Source organism: Callorhinus ursinus, unplaced genomic scaffold, assembly GCF_003265705.2.
Source record: "Callorhinus ursinus isolate GAN/ISIS: 27379988/994484 unplaced genomic scaffold, GSC_fseal_2.0 scaffold37, whole genome shotgun sequence".
Classification (NCBI taxonomy): domain Eukaryota; kingdom Metazoa; phylum Chordata; class Mammalia; order Carnivora; family Otariidae; genus Callorhinus; species Callorhinus ursinus.
Window position 1 is genome coordinate 5,523,799 of NW_027397099.1, and position 21,251 is coordinate 5,545,049.

The window sequence follows — 21,251 nt, forward strand, 5'->3', positions numbered from 1 at the left end:
TCCCTCTCTCACTGTCTCTCTCTCTCTGTCAAATAAATAAATAAAATCTTAAAAAAAAAAAAACAACTCATTACATTGTACACTTTTTTAGTACGTTCAGTTTATATATATTACATAGTACTTAATGAATATTATATACAACTTAGTAAAGTGTATATATATTAATTATAACTTAATAAAGCTTTTTTTAAAAAAAGAAGGAGAAAGGGCAGAGTCTCCTTGTACCCTCACTGCAGTCTTCTGTTGCCCTCAGAATACCATGAGCACCCAACTCGGTCTGCAAGGCCTTTCTAGTAGTCTGGTCACCCTCTCCAGCCTCATCTCTTGTATCTCTCTTGTGTGGCAATCCACCAGTCGTGGCTCCCGGAACGTGCCATGCTATTTTACACTTGTGCATGCTGTCCCCTCCACTGGCAGGGCTGTCTCCTGCCTCAACCACCCAGAGAACTCCTACTCTATTGTCAAGGTCGTGCTCAGTAATGCCCTCTCCACAGAAGCCTTCCCAACCGTAGCAGGTCCCTGTGAACAGCATCTTCCACTGTGCTCCACAGCCAAGTGCCCAATTTGCTGTTAGCATCTGTTTGTCCCGGCAGACTGTGGCCTCCTTGAGGCTAAGGACAGTGTCACATCCATCCCTGTCCTGTCTGTGTCAGGCCCATGGGCATCTATGAAGCTTTATTCAGTGAATTCAATATGCCCAAGAAGGTGGGGCGGGTCAGCATGGGGTGGGATATAAGAGGTTCAGAACAGGAGCTAAGAGGTGGGAAGAGCCGGGAAGAGGGCAGGAGGCACAGCCTTCCCCTTTCCCAGCTCCCCTGGGAAGAGAAGAGACTGCACCGATCAGGATTCAGCTAGATCCTCAGGTGGGTGGGGTTCGGTAAGGTGGGCCCCCTGCTTCCCCACATAAGGAGCTTTGGCACAGGGGTGCTGAGGCCTCTGCTACAACACTCATCAGGAAATTCCAACATCTGTTTGTTTGTCTGCATTCCCCACATCTGGTGAAAAATGGCCTCTGAGACTATACCTGCAGTTAGCAGCTTGGAGAGGTGGAATGGACGGCAGACCCTGCAGTGGTTCCTGGACACAGTGAGAGAGAACCACTGCAAAGGGAACCCATGAGCTCCTGATGCCTTGGGTAACTGCCCAGCAGTCCTGGCCTCTTCCTCCTCCATGGATTCAGGGGTCCTAAGCAGGCCCCTGGCTGGTTGACTGTGTAGGGGTGACATTTTCTCCACCTAGCCCTGCAGTCTTGGCATTGCCATTCAGCTGTAGCCTAAGATGAACTGGTGTTTATGTCGGGAGCTGGGCCACTCAGGCAGAAGAGAGCTCCCACTCTGCCTGATCAATCAGGGAACAGTGCCAAGGCCAAGTACAGGAGGCCCAGGGGAGATCATTCTTCAGGGATCAAATGTGGGAGGATAAATACCCAGAAATGATGCCCCACAAGCTTCTAGGTTGGGAACTAAAGACATATGTGTGTGCCAGGGGCTGAAAGTCCCTGCACCACTGGAGCATACTGGCAAGGAAGGGCAGCCAAGAGCCAGAGGCTCTGCCTGGGGGGAACAAGCCTGGAGCCAAGGCACAAACGCATCATTTGTCCAATGACCATCAAACTATTTTCTGATGCTACAGGCAGATGATTATAAATGAAATATTTCTTTCAAAATGTAAGTGACACCACTGGGGCTGATCCCATTATTTACTCTGGGGCAGAACCAGCCATGAGCCGCTTGCTCTCGGGTTCCCTCCAAGCTGGTTTAGTAACTGGTTTTCCACCAAAGGGCTTATTAAAGGTCAGCCTCTCCTAGAAGGTATCCTGTGGCACCTCTCTTGGAGAGGGGCCTTCTAATGTCACGTCGCTTGAAAATTTCTCAAGCTAGCATCCCAAAGTGAAATCCTACAAACTCATTCTAGGGCCCCCACACTCTAGGGGTGGCACCAAGTTCAGGCCTGCAGCTCAGGGTCGCTTGGCGCCTGGGCAGGGTATGGCCTGGCAGTGCCCACGGGAGGAACCCTGGCTGTGCTTTGTCTGGTGGGGCTGACCGGGCCACTGGAGGCCTGAAGGAGGTGGAGCTGGGTGCGGACCAGAAGGCGTGGGCAGTTCCTGAAATCATGAATCCTGTTTATAGCCCTGCTTTTTCTGGGGGTTCACTATGCAAATGCCAAAGGAAGTGGTAATCCAACTGGTTTCCCCATGGGTTACGCAGCTGCAGCTCCCAAACAGGCTACACTTCTGGCACACGTTACAAAGTATCCTGTTCTCCCACCGCTGGGGCAGTGCCACCATACTCCTCCTCCCCCAACCCCTACCAGACCGCTGTGGACCCCAGGCAAAGTGCCTACTCCCAGCAGAGTCCTGACACACAGCAAGGCACGGACTACACACAGCCCCCGTATACCTCGCCTGTCATCCACTACACCAAGGGGCTGCAGCCCAACCGCATGCAGGTGACAGTGTATGTTGCTCCCATCCCTCCATCCCTCCACCTAGAAGCAACAGTGTCACCATGGGCATGGTGGCTGGGACCATTCTGGTCATGTCGACAGGTATCCTGCTGACCGCCCTCTCCCCAACTACTGTTGTCCCCCACATAGTCACCGTGCCCACGTATTGGGCCCCGGGAACGTCCATCTACAGCTATGTACACTCTCAGTGGTGATCACCCTGCAAATGTGTGAGGATGGATATGTGCAGTCACATCATGGAGGTTCCACAGCTGGGGCTGCACACCTTACACCTCCAGCCCGGACTTTCTTCTTAATGCTCTCGACACTTAGCTAAACACTACTGGTGGCCCAGCCCAGCAGGTCCCAGCGCCATTAGTCTCCAACTAACTCTGTGGGTTGGTCTTAAGGCAAATCCTGTTTTTGTGGGCTGCCTGGCAATTTTTTAGCTAACTGTAATGATAAAGGGGAGAATTAATCTAAAAAAAAAAAAAACAACAAAAACCCCACACACTCTACCTTAAAAAAGTTGCTAAGACTCTTGGTACCTCAGTATCTTCCATTGCAAAGGGTCTGTAATTCACTTCCTTTTGTTCATTTCACAAATATTTTTAGGGTACCTGGCGCATGTGAGGCCCTTTACTAGATATCTCAAGGAAGAGAGATGAATATCTTACCTGAAAGAGGCTTGCAGCCAGCTCTCAGACACTCACTGACCCTCACAGCCTGAAAGCCAGGTCCAGTGAGGGTGCTTGGGGATGTGGAAAGTGAGGGTGAGCGTAAAGGTCTCACAGCACAGATGCCGTGAAACACAATTCAGAGTGCTCTATGAAATGATCAAAGAATGTTCCAGAACAGGTGTACCGGGAGCAAAGTGGGAATAGCACCTGGTTTATATCATTCTCATTCATGTTTCACTCCCCAGCAGAATTAGATGAGCTGGTCTTTCTACTGGGAGTGTCAAGGGTCAGGGAAGGCTTTGCGGGGAGGGGCCACTTGAGGAGTCTCTGAGTAATAAACAGAGGTTTGCCAGGCAGATAAAGGGAGAAAGGGCAGCCCAGTCCAAGAAAACAACATGAACAAATCTCAGAGAAATATTTTAACATATGAGATAAGAAGTGCCTTAAAAGAAGTACAAACTTTGTTATTCAAAGAATCCCAGAGAAACTCCCAGATTAAAAAAAAAAAAAAAAAAAAGGATGCAGTGATGTTTGCCTGTTGATACAAGAATGTGTGCCTGAGTTTGGCACTGGCCTAATTCTCTTCCCTGTGCCTCTGCAGGGAATTTCTTGGAGATAGCTCATGCTATAAGCCCTTAGTAATGTTTTCCTCCAAAGACACACCAATTCCCCACTGGATAATTAGGATGTAGCCAAACCTTTGGAGAATGGTTGTTTTCTCTAAAGGTATAAACTGTGGCAGCCCAGGGACTGACTAGGGCTCCTTAATTGATACATTTTATCTGCATTTGAATCTCATCTTCCATTTTGTAAGGGCATGCACCTTTTTTTTTTTAAGCTGTTTGAGCTTATTTAAAAAGCTATCTATTGGGTGCCTGGGTGGCTCAGTTGGTTAAGCGACTGCCTTCGGCTCAGGTCATGATCCTGGAGTCCCAGGATCGAGTCCCGCATCGGGCTCCCTGCTCAGCGGGGAGTCTGTCTCTCCCTCTGACCTTCTTCTCTCTCATGCTCTCTCTCTACCATTCTCTCTCTCTCTCAATAAATAAATAAAAATCTTAAAAAAAAAAAAGCTATCTATTGTATACAAGCATATGGGCTAAATGGCAAAAAGTGCTGCATTTGATAGGAAAGTGGTTGCATTCTATAATGTAGTCTATAATGATTTAGGATCATAGAACTTTTCTTTTTTCCAGACCTGCACTGCTCCATAGCCAGTGCAATAATTTCCAGCCTGTTGCCCACCCCACCCGACTGAAATGTAGAAAGGTCTCTCTGGACAGGGACCATGTCATGCACAGTGTCAGAGTGGACGTGTCCAGCCTGCTGGGCCAGATCTCACCTCCCAGGGAATTGGTGTAAGGGCCATAAGGATAGGAATGACTGAGGTTAAGCTCAGGGAGGAACAGCGGGTGCCCTACCAACAACCCAAAGGGCCGAGGAACAGGATACTGCAGTGTCAGCTGAGCTTTGGGAGTTCTTATTAAGGAGGAAATGTAATCCACATTCAAACCCTCTGGTGTTAGGGAGAACTGTTATGCCCTGGGTTGGCAGGGGTGGTCCGGCTGGAGGACTATAATGGAGTAGGGAAGAAAGGTCAGAATTGACTTTAGGAAGAGCCTGAACAGCCCCCAGGGGAATCCCTTATTCCAGCTTCCCAGGATAGAGATGGACACTCCTGGCCTCCTGGCCCCAGGAAGCCAACTCCTCTGGGAATAGACACTCACCAGTGGCCTTCCAGACCCAGGGGGAGAATTTTTCTCAGAGGTTCAGCTTGTAAGCCAAGTCACCCCAAACAATCTGCAGTCTAACATCCTCACAGGCCTGATGTGGGCACTTCCAGAGATACTACTGAGGCCATAGTCCAGACTCCCCGAGAGGCCCTGCATGCTCCCAGCACTGGAGCTGGTGGTCAGGCACCTCCCCTGAGAAGGGAAGTGACCTATTCACGGTCAAATAGCATGAGAAGATCTGCCAACTTCTGTTTTAGGGAATATAGTTGCTGAAAATAACCAAAAATACTGTAGAAAACATGAAAAATGCCTTCTTGAGAACACTGAAGAACTGACAAGGGAGAAAGGAATAAGGTCAAAATGGAAGGAGAGGCAAAAACCTAGAGACGTAAAGAATGCTGAAGTCCTGGTTCTGTGTTTACTGATACAGGCACATCTGACTCTCCATTTTAATGGCCTTGAGGGGCAATGTGGACAAATGTCAAAACTCAGGACCTGTCCCAAGTCAGGAATCTATCAGAAGACCCTCCCAGATTAAGCTGGCACCCTAAAGGCCTCAGACCCAGGGAATGCAAAAGAAGGGGAAGAGGGCCTCCCTGAGAAGTTAGGCCACAAGCTGACCTTCACACAGAGTAGCAGCCCAGATTCACATCACTGCGGTAGTTCAACCTCAGTAAGTCATGAACTTAGTTCAAAGTACTTCTGCACTGCTAATACTCTGAGGTACCCCGCAGAAGGATGTATAAATTCTCACTGGGGGAAGGCATCTTCATCCCAGCCCTCAACAAATACCCACTAATAAATTCTTCAGTATACTGGGTGGTACACAACCCAGAAATAACAAAGGACACAAGGAAACAACAAACAAGAACCAGAAGAGACAAGAAATAGCAGCACAAACCTACACCTTCAGATAATGAAATTGCCAAGCACAGATTATAAAACAACCGTATTTAATATGTTTAATGAAATAGAAGACAAGCTTGGAAATATCTGCAAAAAACAGGAAACTATAAAGAATGACCCAACAGATCTGAGAAAGAAGCAAACAGAACTCCCAGAAATGAAAAATACCATAATTGGGATTTTAAAACACAGCGGAAGATTAAACTTAGCTAAAGGGACCATTTGTGAACTGGCAGATGGATTAAAAGAAGGCAAGAGGAATGAGCAGAGAGAGATCAAAAGATGGAAAATATGGACTCCACATACTGCAAAACTCATCCTTTTATTTTTTTTAAAGATTTTTTTTTAATTTATTTTATTTGAGAGAGAGAGAATGAGAGAGAGAGAAAGCACATGAGATGGGGGGGAGGGTCAGAGGGAGAAGCAGACTCCCTGCCGAGCAGGGAGCCCGATGCGGGACTCGATCCCGGGACTCCAGGATCATGACCTGAGCCGAAGGCAGTCGCTTAACCGACTGAGCCACCCAGGCGCCCCAAAATTCATCTTTTTAAAGTGTATAATTTAGTAGGTTTTAGTGTATTAACAGAGTTGTGCAACCATCATCACTACCTAATTTTAGAACATTTTCATTACCTCAGAAAGGAAACTCCATACCCATTAGTAGTCATTCCCCATTCTCTCCTACCCCCAGACCCCAGCAACCACTGATCTACTTTCTCTGTGGATTTGCCTATTCTGGATGTTTCATATAAATGGGGCCATACAATCTGTGGTCTTTTGTGTCTGGTTTCTTTCACTCGGCATAAAAGTTTTCAGAGTTGATCTATGTTGGAACATGTGTCAGTGCTTCACTCCCACAATGGCTGGGTAGTGTTGCATTGTGCAGATATGCTACTTTTATTTGTCCATTCACCTGTTGATGGACACATGGATTGTTTCCACTTTTCTGACTATTAAGAAACATGCTGCAGGGGCGCCTGGGTGGCTCAGTCTATTAAGCGTCCGCCTTCGGCTCAGGTCATAATCTCAGGGTCCTGGGATCAGCCCCATGTTGGGCTCCCCACTCAGCACGGAGTCTGCTTCTCTCTCTCCCTCCGTCCCTCCCCCTATTTGTGCTCCCTCTCTCTCTCTCTCAAATAAATAAATAAAATCTTAAAAAAAAAACAAGAAACATGCTGCTATAAACATTTGTATTTAAAAAAAGATAGAAAATATGGAGGAAGTGTTCAGAGACATGGAAAAGAGTGGCCTGTGATTAGTAGGAGTTCTAGGAGGAGAAGAGAGAGAGAATGGAGAGAGGGAATTCTTTAAGAGATACTTGCTGAGAATTTTCCAAAATTGATGAGACGCCATTCACAGACATTAAGAATCCCAAGGAATTTCAAGCAGAATTTTAAAAAGGAAGAGGAAAATAAAGAAACACACATTTAAACAGATAGAGTAAATGGCAGAACACACACATCAGAAGAGACAGGGAGAGAGAGAGAGAGAGAAAAGCAAAGAAAGTAGTATACCTTACGCTAACAGCTGATTTATTAATGGCAACAGTAGAAGCTGGGGTGGGAGGGACCTGACAACCCAGAATTCTTCATCTAGTGAAAACATCTTCCATGAATGAGCACAAAGCAAACACATTTTCAGACAAACAAAAACTGAGAGAATGTGTAATTGGGGAACTCTCATTAAAGGATATTGTAAAGAAAGTATGTTGGGCAGAAAGAAAATGATCCCAGATGGAAGATCTGAGATATAAGAATATATGAAGAGCCAAAAAAAAAAAGTGGTAAATATGTGGGTAAAGCTAAACAAATGTTGGCTTATACTATAATAATAATTATAAGGTCTTGTGAGGTTATAGTAAAACAAGACAGAATTAAAGTACAAAACAATAATGAGGGGGGAAACAGTTAAGATGTTTTGAGTCTGCACTACCAAAGAGGAAAGTAAAGTAAATTTAGACCTTGATAAGTATGAATATGGTAATTTCTAGGTAACCACTAAAAGGAAAAAGAAAAAGAAACACAGTGTATAACTTCTCATTAGTAGAGGAGAAAAAAGACAATAGTAAAAAAAAAAAAAAAATCAGTCCAAAAGAGAAACATGAAAAAAGATGAGAAGAGAAAGCACAAAAGAGGATTCAACATCATATCGTGCATGCACCTGTGTGTGTGTGTGTGTGTGTGTGTGTGTGTGTGTGTGATGGAGCTGGGTCTTGTTCTCCGCTCCACATGGCTATGGAAAATCACCATCCAAACCCAGGGCACCCTCACTACCTCCCGACACAGCCCCCACACTACTTGTCCACTTTAGATGGCTGGACACTAGCCGGCCTCACTGCCTGCCCCTTCCAGTGGCTTCCCCTGCAACCACAGTAATGCTGGACTCCCCAAGGCAGGAGATTCAGATACTGTATTCACAACTGCGTGGCCCTGCAATACCTCCAACCACTCCTCACAGCTACTCCACAAGCTGATCTTAACATCATCCCAGTTTTATTGATGAGGAAATAGGCTTTGACAAATGAACTAACTTGCCCAAGTTTGCCCAACCATAAAGCAACAAACCTGGGTTTGCTTGTCTGGCTCAGAGATCCCATGCTCTTAAGCATTAAGCCGGCTTTCAAGGTTTTTTGGGGTTTTTTTTCTTCCCCAATTGTGGTAAAATACACATAACATAAAATTTGCCACCTTAGCCATTTTTAAGTGTCCAGTTCCATGGCATTAAAGTACATTCACATAGTTGTATAACCATCACCACCATTCATCTCCAAAACCCTTTTCATCTTACAAAGCTGAAATTCTGTACTCATTAAATGACAACTGCCCCTCCCCCAAGTCCCTTGCAACCACCATTCTATTTCTGTCTCTTGGTTTTCAAGGATTTACACAGACTGGTACCAAGCTCCCATCCCAACCTGTACACAAAACTGAGGGACGAGGAGAAGCCTGGACACCAGGTAAAGGGTGTGGATGTCCCTGAGGCCACCAGCCTGGCTGGGTGGACAGAGACCAGATGAAAGGACCAGGTAAAAGAGACTGAGGACACCAGGCTGAGAAACGTGGGTCTTGATGAGGCACCGTGGAGGGCCTCCCGCAAGCAGGACTGAAGGGAATGTACATCAGGCAGCCCCTCCCTTCTTTCCTCCACAGTCTCAGTGCTGTGAACTGAGCCCTGAACCCCCAGGAGCACTTCCTTTCTGGAACCAAAAAAAGCAGAAGAAAAAATAAAGCCAAGATCCATCTGACAAAGGGAAAACCAGCCTCTCCCACACCTAGTTCTTTGACTTACACCCCAGACCTTAAATATGCCCTTTGAAACCTTTCATTCATTGAAGTTGCTTTTCTTTGAAACCATAAAAAAACACGGGGCTGCAGTTTGTCTTCTTGGCAGGAAAATTCCACATGCAACTTGCAGCATTTTATAGAGTGGAAACTGCTGGCCTGAGAGTCTGGGTCCTTTCTGGACCCAGGAGTTAAGGCACTCTGAGGTGAGCCAGTTGGGTGACCTTGGGCAGGTCACTGAATCTTATGAAACCTCACTTTGCTCACTCGTGGTATGAAGATAACAACAACAGCTGGCTTCACTCAGGAAGGCTGCTTCCTTTCCACACACAAGGGTTGCTGCAAGTGCCAACAAGGATGTCAGGATAGTTGAGATTCCAATTGTCTCTCCCACTGGGGAGTTCCAGACCCTTGGGTTGTCACTGCAGGAGACGGATGTCACGGAAGGCAAACTGTCGCCAGAATTAAAGAACCATCAAGAGTGGAATGGCCTCACAAGGATGCTGTCTGGTCTTTGCCTCATGATCAATGCCAGATGGAAACTCCAGGGCATCCAGAACACTGTCTGCACCAAATACTTGAGCATACAGCAGGAAGTCAGAGGCTGAATAGCTTAGGAGATATCAGAGACTAGCACAGGATGGTGGCTTCATGAAGAGGTGGAGATGGAAGTGTGGTGGGGAAAAGACAGAACACTGACCTAGAACACCAGGAATCTTGAAAGAAAATGAACCTAGACTCTTAGCTCACATCAGACACAAAAATTAAAATGGATCACTGACTTACATGTAAGAACTAAAACTACAAAATGACTAGAAGAAAATATAGGAGAAATTCTTTGTGGCCTCAAATTTGGTTAAAGACTTCCTACATAGTACACAAAAGCACAGGCTCCAAAGGATAAAAATCAATATACTGATCTAAAAATCTTCAACAAGATTTTAAAGTTTTGTACTTCAAAATACACTGCTACAAAAATGAAAAGGTAAGCCACAGACCAGGAGAAAATATTTGCAAACTATATATCCACCAATAAGCAAACTTTATAAACTTTAGTCTCTTCCTTAATATTTCAACGTAGCTGTTACCCTGTGCCAATTCATCACAGAGCTTGTCAATAAATTCCAAGGGGGAATATAACATATTTGAATATATATTTGAAATACAAGCCTTTTGGTGGACAGATAGCTTATAAATATTTACATATAACATATAATTTTATATAATATGCAATATATTATAATATACAACATATACTATGTTAATGTGTCACAACATATGAATTATAATTATTTTATATATTATATTAATATGAACAACCCAACTTTAGAGGTGGGCAAAACATTTGAAGAAACACTCTACCCAAGAAAATATATAAATGGCAAGTAAACACATGGAAAGATGCTCAACATCAGTAGTTATTAGGGGTATGTAAATTAATACCATAATGAGATACCACTACACACCACTAGAATGGCTAAAATTAGAAAGAATGATCATACCAAATGTTGTCAAGGCTATGGAGCAACTATAACTCTCAGAAATTTCTGGTAGGAACGTAAAATGATTCAACCACTTTGGAAAATAGTTTGGCAGTTTTTTAAAGTTAAAACATACATCTACCATATGAGCCAGTCATTCCACTCTTAGGTAATTACCCAAGAGAAATAAAAAACATGTATTCATTTAAATACTTATGCATGAACATTTATAGAAGCTATATGTGTAGTAGCCCCAAACTAGAAACATCTCAATTGTCCATCAACAGATGAATGGATATGGATAAACACACTGTGGTATATCCACACAATGGAATACTACTCAGCAATAAATAGGAACAAACTATTTATGCATGCAAGGACATGGATAAACCCTAAAATGATGAGGGTATGAAAGAAGGCAGACCAAAAAAGTGCACATACTGTATGATTCCACATATATACAATTCTAGAAGATATAAACTGATCTACAGTGGCCAACAGCAGATCAGTAGTTGGCTAAGGAGGGGCAGGAAGGGCAGGGAGGAAGGATTTCAAAGGCGCACGGGGAAATGAGTGATGAAAACATTCCTTGTCTTGGTTGTGGTGATGATTTCACATATGTCAAACTCATCAAAATGTATGCTTTAAATATATGCAGTTTATATCAGTTATACTTCAATAAAGCTGTTGAAAAGGAGACAGCAGAAGGTGTCAGCCCTTAGCCCCTTGGTGGAGACCAGTCACTCCTGTGCTCTCCTCGTGGGGTGTGGGTGTGGAGTTTGTCTACAAAATCTATGTCTCCTCTGCCATCCAGGTCCCTCACTTGTTCTAGGTTTCTCAAGGGACAGAGCTGTGTCTTCTGTGTCAAGTCTCCTATTGAGGAAGAGGATGACAATGATGGAGTAGCCTCCTTGGGCAGCAGCAGAAGGCCAGTGGTGATCACACTGGGCTCCTGGAGGAGTCCACCCAACCATGGAACATGTGGGCCACGGTCATGCCTGCCTCATTTGTGGAATGTGCAACAACTCACTCCAGGAATACTCCCCACAGTGCTGCAGAACTGGATAAGGCAGAGGTGGGATGCTGAACCACGCTTGGCTCTTGAAGGAAATGAACTATCAGGGCTCACCATTCAGGTCGGGGCCGTCAGACAAGGTGGTCATTACATAACCTACAGTGACTCGTCAAATTCTGGAGCCAGTAAGCCAAAGCTATGTACAAGGTGCTCCTCCAGCAATTGGCTAAACCCAGATTCCAATCCTTACCATGCTGGCCTGATTGAAGTCTCTTGAGGTCCTGACTCCTGAGGGCCAAACACTTGACTCTACACAAAGGACTTAAGTTCTGTGGCATTCAACTAGGCTAAGAATACAATCCTCCACCCTGTTGTCAGATCTGACAACATGTGTGATCTGCCCTCACTCCCTGTGGGTTTTCCTTGATAGCATTAGCCTCACTAAAGGAAAGCTGGATTCAAAAAAATCTAACCATAAAATGGACATATGTGTTGGGGTTACTATTCATATGACTAAAGAAAAAACTGTACAATACTTCTGACACCAAGGTGTGGGTTTTCCCTTCATATTAGACAATTCTGACACTAACTACCCAGAGTTAGTGCAGACGCCACAGGTTAAGGGCTTAGGCCCATAAGGCTGCCCCCACTTCATACACCAACTGAAAGTAGTGGGTGCCCAGGTAACCCACATTTCTGTCCAACTCAGCTGCAAATCAAGGGTTCCCATGAGCCCCTTTTCAGGTTCAATAATTTGCTATATGGCTCTCAGAACTCAGGGTAACACTTGATACTGTTTCCAGTGGATCATAAAGGTTACAGCTTGGGAACAACCAAATGGAAGAGATACATAGAGCAAGGTATGGGGAAGGGGTGCGGAGCTCCCATGACCTCTCTGGGTGCGCCACTCTCCTAGCACCTCAGTGTGTTCACCAACCCAGAAGCTCTCTGAACCCTTTCATTTACAGATTTTATGGAGGCTCCTTTACACAGGCACAATTGATTAAATTGCTGGTCTTTGGTGTTTAAGTCAATCCCCAACCCTTTACCCCTCCCCAGAGATTGGGGGTGGGGGCCAGAAAGAGAACTGAAAGTTCCAAGGCTCTAATCACATGCTGGTTCCTATGGAAACCAACACCCATCCCCTCTACCCCAAGCCACCTCATCAGCATAAATTCAGATTTGGTTGCAAGGGGCTTATATGAATAACAAAAAATACCCCTTTCAGCTCTATCACTCAGGAAGCTACAAGGATTTTAGGAGCTCTGTGCCAGGAACCAGTGACAAAGACCAAATATGTACTTCTTTTCTTTCTTTTTCTTTCTTTCTTTCCTTTTTTTTTCTTTTCTTTTCTTTCTTTTCTTTTCTCTTTTTGTATTTCTTATTATATCACAACATTACAGTGACAAAGGAATTAGACACCTGAAGGACAGGTGTTCTGAGTGTTCCTTTAAGTCACACAGTCTCTCACATGTATCCACAAAACAATCTGGTTTGCAGAAACTGTCTGCGGATGGATTGTCAGGCATGCCTGAGAAGCAGGGCGACTCTTCTACTGAGAGTCATCCTCTCCTCTGGGGTCTTCTGTGGCTCCATTTCCTCAGGAAGTTCACCTTGATTCTGAGAAGGGCCAGGGTACAAGGGGCAAGAGGCTGTGCACAGCAGACAGTCTGAGCTTTCTTTCTAGGTCACTACCAATGCCCTGCTGACCTTCGTGCATGCTCTGTTCTCTGGCTCTGGCCCACATCCACATTCTCCCCTCAGCCCAGTGTCTCTATAGGCTCAGAACTGGGGAGCACCCCTCATCCTCTCAGACATTCCTGATTGAGCTCAGTGCCCCCAAATGGTGGGAAAAGCTTGCTTTCTAAAATCTCTCTCACCCAGCAGACACCAGATAACAACTCGCCACCAGGCCAAGCAACCAAGCAAATCCTCCTGATGAATTTTAGTTGAAATCAAGCACCGAGAATGGCCACCCCAATAGATGAGGCAAAACTGGAAGACCTCTCCCCTTACCAAGCACTTGCACAGGGCTCACATTGGCACGGCACGTTATAACTTATGTTATAACAGAATATGGTCTTCCCGGGAGAGTTTTTGTCCCTGCTGGCATACAGGGAGATAAGGGTGTGAACGAGAAGGCACTAAAGCCAACTGCAGAGTCCTGTGGAGAAGGACATGCTGTTTTGCGATTGATTGATCTCAGTGCCCCAATACCTGGTGTTTAACCTGTACCACACACAGTGTACGTCTCTGCAGCACAGGGTGGAGGGGGCATCCAGGCCCTGACCCTGAGGCCACCTACCTTCCTATTAGGAACTCAGGCCCCTGTTTAAATATTTATTGGGCACTTGCTATATGCTGGCCCTGTGGATTCAGCCTCATTCAGATGGAAGAGGCCCCTGTCCTCAAGGTTCTCACAGCCTCCGCCCTGTAGCATTAGCTCTGAGAGGTCATGAAGCAAGAACAGGGTTGACCAGGCTGGATGCCAGAAGCAGTTTAGGTAGAACTCCAGAACTCCAGAACTCCATCCCTGAGTGAAGGGAGAAAGAACTCAGGACAGGATAGGGTAGGGCCAGATACAGGAAGAAGCAGCCAACACCTCAGCCAAAAGCAAATGGATGTGTGTAGGGGGGTATATGTGTTAGTGATATGTGTGGTGTGTGTGTGGGTGTGTGTGTGTGAATCCTGGACAGGTTCAGTGGGTGGTCAAGGCTGGCTGAGTGCCAAGAAGGTCTAAAGAAAGTCAAGTGCCCCACCAGGGCCTCTCCTGAAGGCTTGATGCACTGCTCTTGGTCTTCGCAGGGCAGCTCCTACACCAGCCTTGGGTGCAAGGTCCAGCAGCGTGGCTGGGAGCAAAGGCTAGGCTTTCAGGGAAAGAGTGAGGAGTACACAAGTGAGCAGAGAAGTTCAGAAGGTGGACCTAAGAGGTGGAAGGAGAGGAGTAGCCCAAGTTAGCAGAGTGACAGTAGGGATGGCTGGGTGGCTCAGTCGGTTAAGCATCTGCCTTCAGCTCAGGTCATGATCTCCAAATCCTGGGATCAAGTCCCACATCAGGATCCCTGCTCAGTAGGGAGTCTGCTTCTCCCTTTCCCTCTCCCTCTGCCTCTCCCCACTGCTTGTAATCTCTCTCTCAAATAAATAAATAAAATCTTAAAAAAAAAAAAACCAGTAAAGGACAGGGCCACACTGTGAGTCAACAATGCAAGCAGCACACTCCAGTCAGGACTGTGGACCATGGCTGCATCTCCCACACATTTTCAGCTGAGATGCATGAGAACCAGAAACCCTTAGTTCTTACAGCTGGCCTCTAGGCTCTGCTTTTCACTCACCACTTGTCTCCTAACCACCTTCCCCAGACTTTGGCCTTCTTGGCTGTGTCACCTGTGTCCAATTAGAGCTTGCCTTGTGAACTCCACGTCAGACTTGGACTTCCTTGGCCTGACTCCTGGGTAGCCCCACATTCAGATGCCCTCCTCATCCTCCAGCTATTATGGCTCCTATCTGATACTACTCTGACCCCCACCCCACACCCACCTGCTAAACTACCAGATTAGCTGGTCGTACCCCACAGGGCTTTCCCCGACCCAACTGATGGGGGCTGGTCCAGACAGATCAAGGAGGGTTTAGCTCTAGGGAAGAGAGCAAGGTACAGGGATTTTTCATAAGAAAGTAGGGGTCACTCAGGAGCTGGATGGGGAGGGGGACCAAGGACACCTGGGCAGGCATGAGCTGGAGGCAGGTCCAGCTCAAGATTCAAGAGACAGGGTTGAGGGGGCGGTCATAACTGAATCTGGGAAGCCTCCTAGAGAGCAGAGTCTAGAGTCACTAAGAGAAGCTTAAGGCCAGAAATCTGAGCTACTGCAGGGAACTCTCCTGGGGACTACTATCAAATTAGGCATCTTTCTCATCTGGGTTTACTGTGTTCTTGTCCCAAGGCATCTCAGAGATACTGATGGGTCAGGCAAAGCAAGCCAGATAGATGGGACAGGCCAGCAGAAAGAAGAGCCACAGTGACCAAGACAGCTCCACCCTTGGAGTAAAGCAGCAGCCTGCTGGGTGCTTGGAAGACAGTGCTAGCTCACTCATCTTGCAGCCCAAGCTAAATTCTCCCCAGGGCATGGCACTCCATGGGTATAGCACTGCAGAAGGTTTTCTTACTTCCTGCAGACCACAAAGATACAGTTAGTCAGTCTTGCCTTGGGGAATTTCAGGTTAACTGCTCCCATCTGTTCATCATTCAAAATCTGGAGCAGAGTTGGGATAAGACATGAGATACATATATTGATTCTGGATCCCAGGATCTCAAACATCAAAGAGTTAATTCGGTTTCGGAAACATGTTATCATCAACCCCCAAGAAGAATGTGGCTCCAAGGCTCCTAATGAACGAGAATGGCACCACAACGCCGACACCTGCCAGTCCCACAAGTGCCATCTCCAGCCATCTGCAGCTGCACGGCACACACTAACCAGGACGAAGGCAGTGGGCAGCCTGGCACTGAGCCAGGCTCTGGCACACTCTGCTGCAGGATCCTAGGCAGACAACTTCTCTCCTGGTCTCAGTTCTGGATCTATAACACCCTTCTGCCCTGTGTCAGGCTACCTGGGGGATCCTGCCCATGGAGCATGACTCCTTCTGCATGGGCTGAGCTCTGGGCCATTCATCTTCCCCCATCAGAGAAACTGAACTTCCTCTAAACCTCTGTGGCTCGTGGAAGACTCAGCCAACACAGAGTACTCAGAGGCCTTCCTCTGAAAGCAGCCAATTCTATCCACGTGGCCCTGAAAGACCAAGAACAGCTAGCTGAGAGAACAGAGAAAGGAGAACCAGACCAGAGGCACGTGTGCCCTCAGAGAACACTCAGTTTCTTCCCCCAGACCGCAGGGCTCAGCACCATCAGATGCCCTGCTGTTGTTCTTGAGAGGGACAGAGGAATTCGAACTGGATAGCTTCTCCACTCTGTGGCCTTGGCTAAGTAACTGCCCTGCTGTGCCTCGGTTTCCCCACCTGCAAGTGGCTTAGCTGTGAGGATTAAATAAAGTTATGTGTTAAACAAGTGTCACATAACAAACACCCCAGAAATATAACTTGCTTTCCTTATAACCACACCGCCACCTTCCCTCAGGCAGGGCAAGCAAGCTGCTCTGTTGCTCTTCCTTTATCATAAGACAAATTCAGAATCTGCCCCCCAGGTTTTGGGTGAATCAGTTAATAAATGACTGCAAAAGTGTGTAGCTACATTATGAATAAACAAAAATGTGGATGTTCCCTGTTGCTTCTTTAACTTTTTTTTTTTAACAAACTTTACTAGTAGATGTACAGATCCCAGTATTTTGGAAAATTTCAGTGGATAGGGATAGCAAAAAACTATGTTAGCCCAAATAACTTGTAAAAAGAAGAAGAGGGGCTCCTATGTGGCTCAGTCAGTTAAGTGTCCAACTCTTGACTTCAGCTCAGATCGTGATCTCAGTCTTGAGATCAAGCCCTGCACTGGCTCCTCTGTGCTCAACACAGAGGCTGCTTGAGATTCTCTCTCCCTCTCCCACTCCCCTCCCCCTGTTTGAGTGTTGAGTGCTCATAATCTCTCTCTCTCAAATAAATAAATAAATAAATAAATAAATAAAATCTTTTATAAGAGGAAGAAGAAGGAGGAGGAGGAGGGGGAGAAGGAGAAGAAAAAGAAGAAACAAAACTGACACCAAGTTTATTTTTAGAAATGCCTTTTCTGGGGACCAATATTTTAAAACAGCAAGAATTGTCACACACACACACACACACATACACACAGGATTTTTCCTACAAAGCCTTTAGCTATGTAATCTCAGGAAATCCTAGAACTCTTCAAATTTTCCATTCTGACCCAAATCCAATTTTAGTTCACTTTGAGAGTGCCTTCTACTGATACTGAACAGAATATGAAATTAATTTTCTATTCTCAATATTTGTTGAGAAAACAGTCTTACAATTTTAAAATCAAATTTGTTCAGAAATATTTCAAAACTAGCTTTTACACTATTTCTTATCACACCTTATTATTTTTTTGGTTGGAGTATAGTTCTATTAGTCAAAATTGTCTTACTTTCACTGGTGATTATCATTTGTATCTCACAAGATTAGACCTTTGCCACACATTGGGTTAGCCTAATAGAGCTGTAGCTGGTGTAGTCTCCAGAGGGAGTTTCTATCCTTTTCCATCGAATAAGTATTATTTTGGTACCTGAAGGCTTAACCATAGGGAACAAAAATACTCCTACATTATCAAAACAAACAGAACCAAGAGAAGAATTAGGTTAAGTGGCTGAAGCCACTGGGGACAAAAGAAAGAATGCAGGCTCCAAACAGACACAAACTTAACAATTTGGGGATCTCTTTGCAAAAACATGATACCTGTGCCAATAAAACTCAACACACTCACAGTGGGTTCTCTCCAGCTAATCCAGAATATGGCAGGCAAGGGGGTCTAGGCACCTGGGCCTGAGGGGTGTGGCCTGTGGGGCTGGCTTCAGGGACAAGCAACCAGTGCAGCTGTACTGGGCCCTGAACTGAGGATTTAATGCTCTATTATGGCCACCTCAAAGTCCTTAATACTTTTATATTTGAGTTGATGTCTTGTAAACGAAGTCTGATGGGACAACAGAGCATGCACCAAGGGCTGGGTACCTCGATTCCCCCAGGGCCACCCTCCCTGGGACAGGTTCTTTGCTGTTGGCCTACCACCCTTATCCAGTGGCCACACCAGCCCTGGAAGTGAGGGTCATGGTTGGGTGTGTGTACCACACTGCACCGCAGGGCCCCAGGCACTGTGAGGGGCTGCACATGTAACTGTGACCAACCCTTGTGCCTGAGGAAGTACAACATTAAACAATGAATTAAAAACACTACTACAGGTCAAGAGAAAGAAATTGCAGGGGGAGAAAAAGGGTTTTTCCTGCATTTTAAGCAAGGGGCCCCAATTCCCGCAAATTATGTAACTAGCTCTGGCAACAGGCACTTACAGGAGAAAGTTCCAATTCTGGAAAATGTGGAAATAGCTTCAGTGTGGAGCATGGGGACTTATCGCAGCAGGTCTTAAGCAAGAAGACTGCCAAACAGCACTGAGGGCCCAGGCAAGGCTGGAAAGCAGACACTGGGGTCTGGTATGGTATCCACATAGCCATGCGGGGTGTTCAAGCAGCAGGTAGCTGCCTGGGAGCAAAGAGCTAGATTGGGCCAGGTGGGGCTTTCATCTTTACCTTTGGTTTAAAATGTCAGGAACTATTATGCAAGCCAGTGGGAGTGCACATTGGTACAACCTTTGGGAAGCAGCTTCGCATCCACTAGTAAAGTCCAAGATGCACACACACTCTAGAGAAATTCTGCATGTATGCACAGGGGACCATTATGAGAGTGTTACAGAGCATTGTGGGAAATATGGGAAAAAAACTAGGAATAAGCTTAATGTTTACTAGGAGAATAGATACGGTAGTATATCCACATGGTGGAATACTATAGAGCAACGAAGACAAATGAAATAGAGCTACATGTGTCAACATAAAAGACTCTGGACTGTAACATGAAGCAGCCCTGTGGGCCTAAGGCCTTCATGTGTGTCCACTCTATGTCCTCTAGTTGGCTAAATCCTGGAGCAGGGAAGGGGACGGCTTCCCATGGTTGAATATCAGTTAACCTCTAAGACTTACCTCATCCAATCCACGAAGGGTCCAATGGCAAATTTCCATCATTAGAAATTTATTCCTTGGTGTCAAGGCTATGTGCTGTGTTAGAGATCAAAGAGACCTGATGGTTTCCGGTTCTACAGAACTCTGCTGGGTAGCCACTGGCCACAGCCCAAATCCCTTGTCACTAAAAAGCTCATGGGAGGAGGCCGAGGTAGAAAGGCTGAGAAGCTGGGTCAAGGACAGAATTTCAGGGCATACTAGTATTAAAGGATTGGTTAGATGAAGAGAGGTCAGAGGAAGCAGGTATAAAGTATCAGGGGACAAGAAATGCCAAAGAAACAAGAGTTTTAAGGCGGACTTATAGAAACTGATCACTTATCACAGAGGATGGTCAGTTCTGGTGAAAAGACATCATTTAATTACTCGACAGTTAAGAAGCTGCTAGTGAACTTAGCAAGGGCAATTTTGGTAGAATGATGGGGGCGGAACCCAGACTTGGTGGGAAATGAAAGAAGCTGAGGAAATGGAGACACAAAATGTAGGCTACCTTCAAGAAGTTTGTTTATAAAGGGCAGGGTGGAAACTGCCAGGGAAGAGAAAGTGAAGGTAAGGGCCTATGTCTGGGATGGGAAAGAATTATGCTTACAAGGTGAAGGAAAGGAAGCAGACACAGATGAAAGATTAAAGAATCAGAGAAAGAAGATAAAGTATTGTACTGGATCCTGGAAGAGGCAAGAGAGGGTGGGAGGGGGGCGCCTAGGAGGATTGTCTTAGAAATGCCATGTGAATCCTTTTAGAAGCAAGGAAGAGAGGAACTGAGAACCTGATAGGCTTCACTGTCCTGGCGCAGTAGAAGTTAAGGTCATTGGTGATAAAGACAGTGGTGGGGTAGACAATTTGTGGAGAGCTGGACAAGCAGGAAACAGCCACCATGGGGAATGGGATTAGTGTCTGACCAGGTATGAATAAAAGGAGTGGCAAAGAGCTAGCTGAGTTAGAAACCACATCTCTGTGGTGGTGCTAATTTTCTTTGTTCCAGTAGAGCTTAACAGCTCTGAAGTCCTGCAGACAAGATGGGAGACTAGATTATTCCAGGCTGGGGTAGGCAGAGAGGGTACAGCTGAACATGGGGCTTAAGGACATGAATGCTAGGTAGATACAGCAGCTCTGTGAACAGCTGGGGTTGGCAGACAAAAGAGCCTTTTCCAGTTTTCTTTCCTTTCTTTTTTTTTTTAAGATTTTATTCTTTCTTTTTTTTAAGATTTTATTCTTAAGTAATCTCTACACCCAATGTGGGGCTCAAACTCACAACCCCAAGATCAAGAGTTGCATGCTTTGCCGACTGAGCCAGCCAGGCAGCCCTCCAGTTTTCTTTTATAGAAGAGAAAATAGTCTGTTGTAACTTAAAAGATAGTAAATAGAAAAGCCATCCAAATGACTGGAGTTGATGTTTTCAACACTGAGGTAACATTCCACACCCCACCTTGCTTCTGCTCCAGCGACCAGAGTCAAATGCCTCTCTGGGAACATAACCTTGCCAGCCCACATCTTTTGGCCTTATGACCACCCCCACAAACTCAGAGGTAACATCGGGATGAGATTTTTTTTTTTTTTAAGATTTTATTTATTTATTTGACAGAGAGAGAGACAGTGAGAGAGGGAACACAGCAGGGGGAGTGGGAGAGGGAGAAGCATGTTTCCCCCTGAGCAGGGAGCCCGATGCAGGGCTCGATCCCAGGACCCTGGGATCATGACCTGAGCCGAAGGCAGATGCTTAATGACTGAGCCACCCAGGCGCCCCGGGGATGAGATTCTTGTCTTTACTTCCCACCCCTGTGCAGGTGACTGGTGTCCAAGGTGCTTAGAAAGATAAGTTTACAAGTTTCTAAAATGCAGTAATTTGGCCAACTTGATAAACTATTATTGGATAAGTGGGATGGACACTATTATGTCTAGCCATTGCTTTTTGAATAGAAACCATGCTGCGGAGCACTGCAGAAGTTTTATCACCCTTAAACATCTTTAAGCAATTTTACCCATTTTTCGGAATTT

General features: G+C 45.7%; 1 protein-coding gene and 1 pseudogene across 1 annotated transcript in view; one reads left to right on the forward strand and one right to left on the reverse strand.

The window, feature by feature from the left end:
* Nucleotides 1–21,251, reverse strand: part of ZFP90 (ZFP90 zinc finger protein) — a 94,663-nt gene that overhangs the window by 60,633 nt on the left and 12,779 nt on the right. The gene's annotated exons all lie outside the window — the stretch shown is intronic.
* On the forward strand, nucleotides 2,113–2,660 carry LOC112836876 (myelin-associated neurite-outgrowth inhibitor-like; annotated as a pseudogene).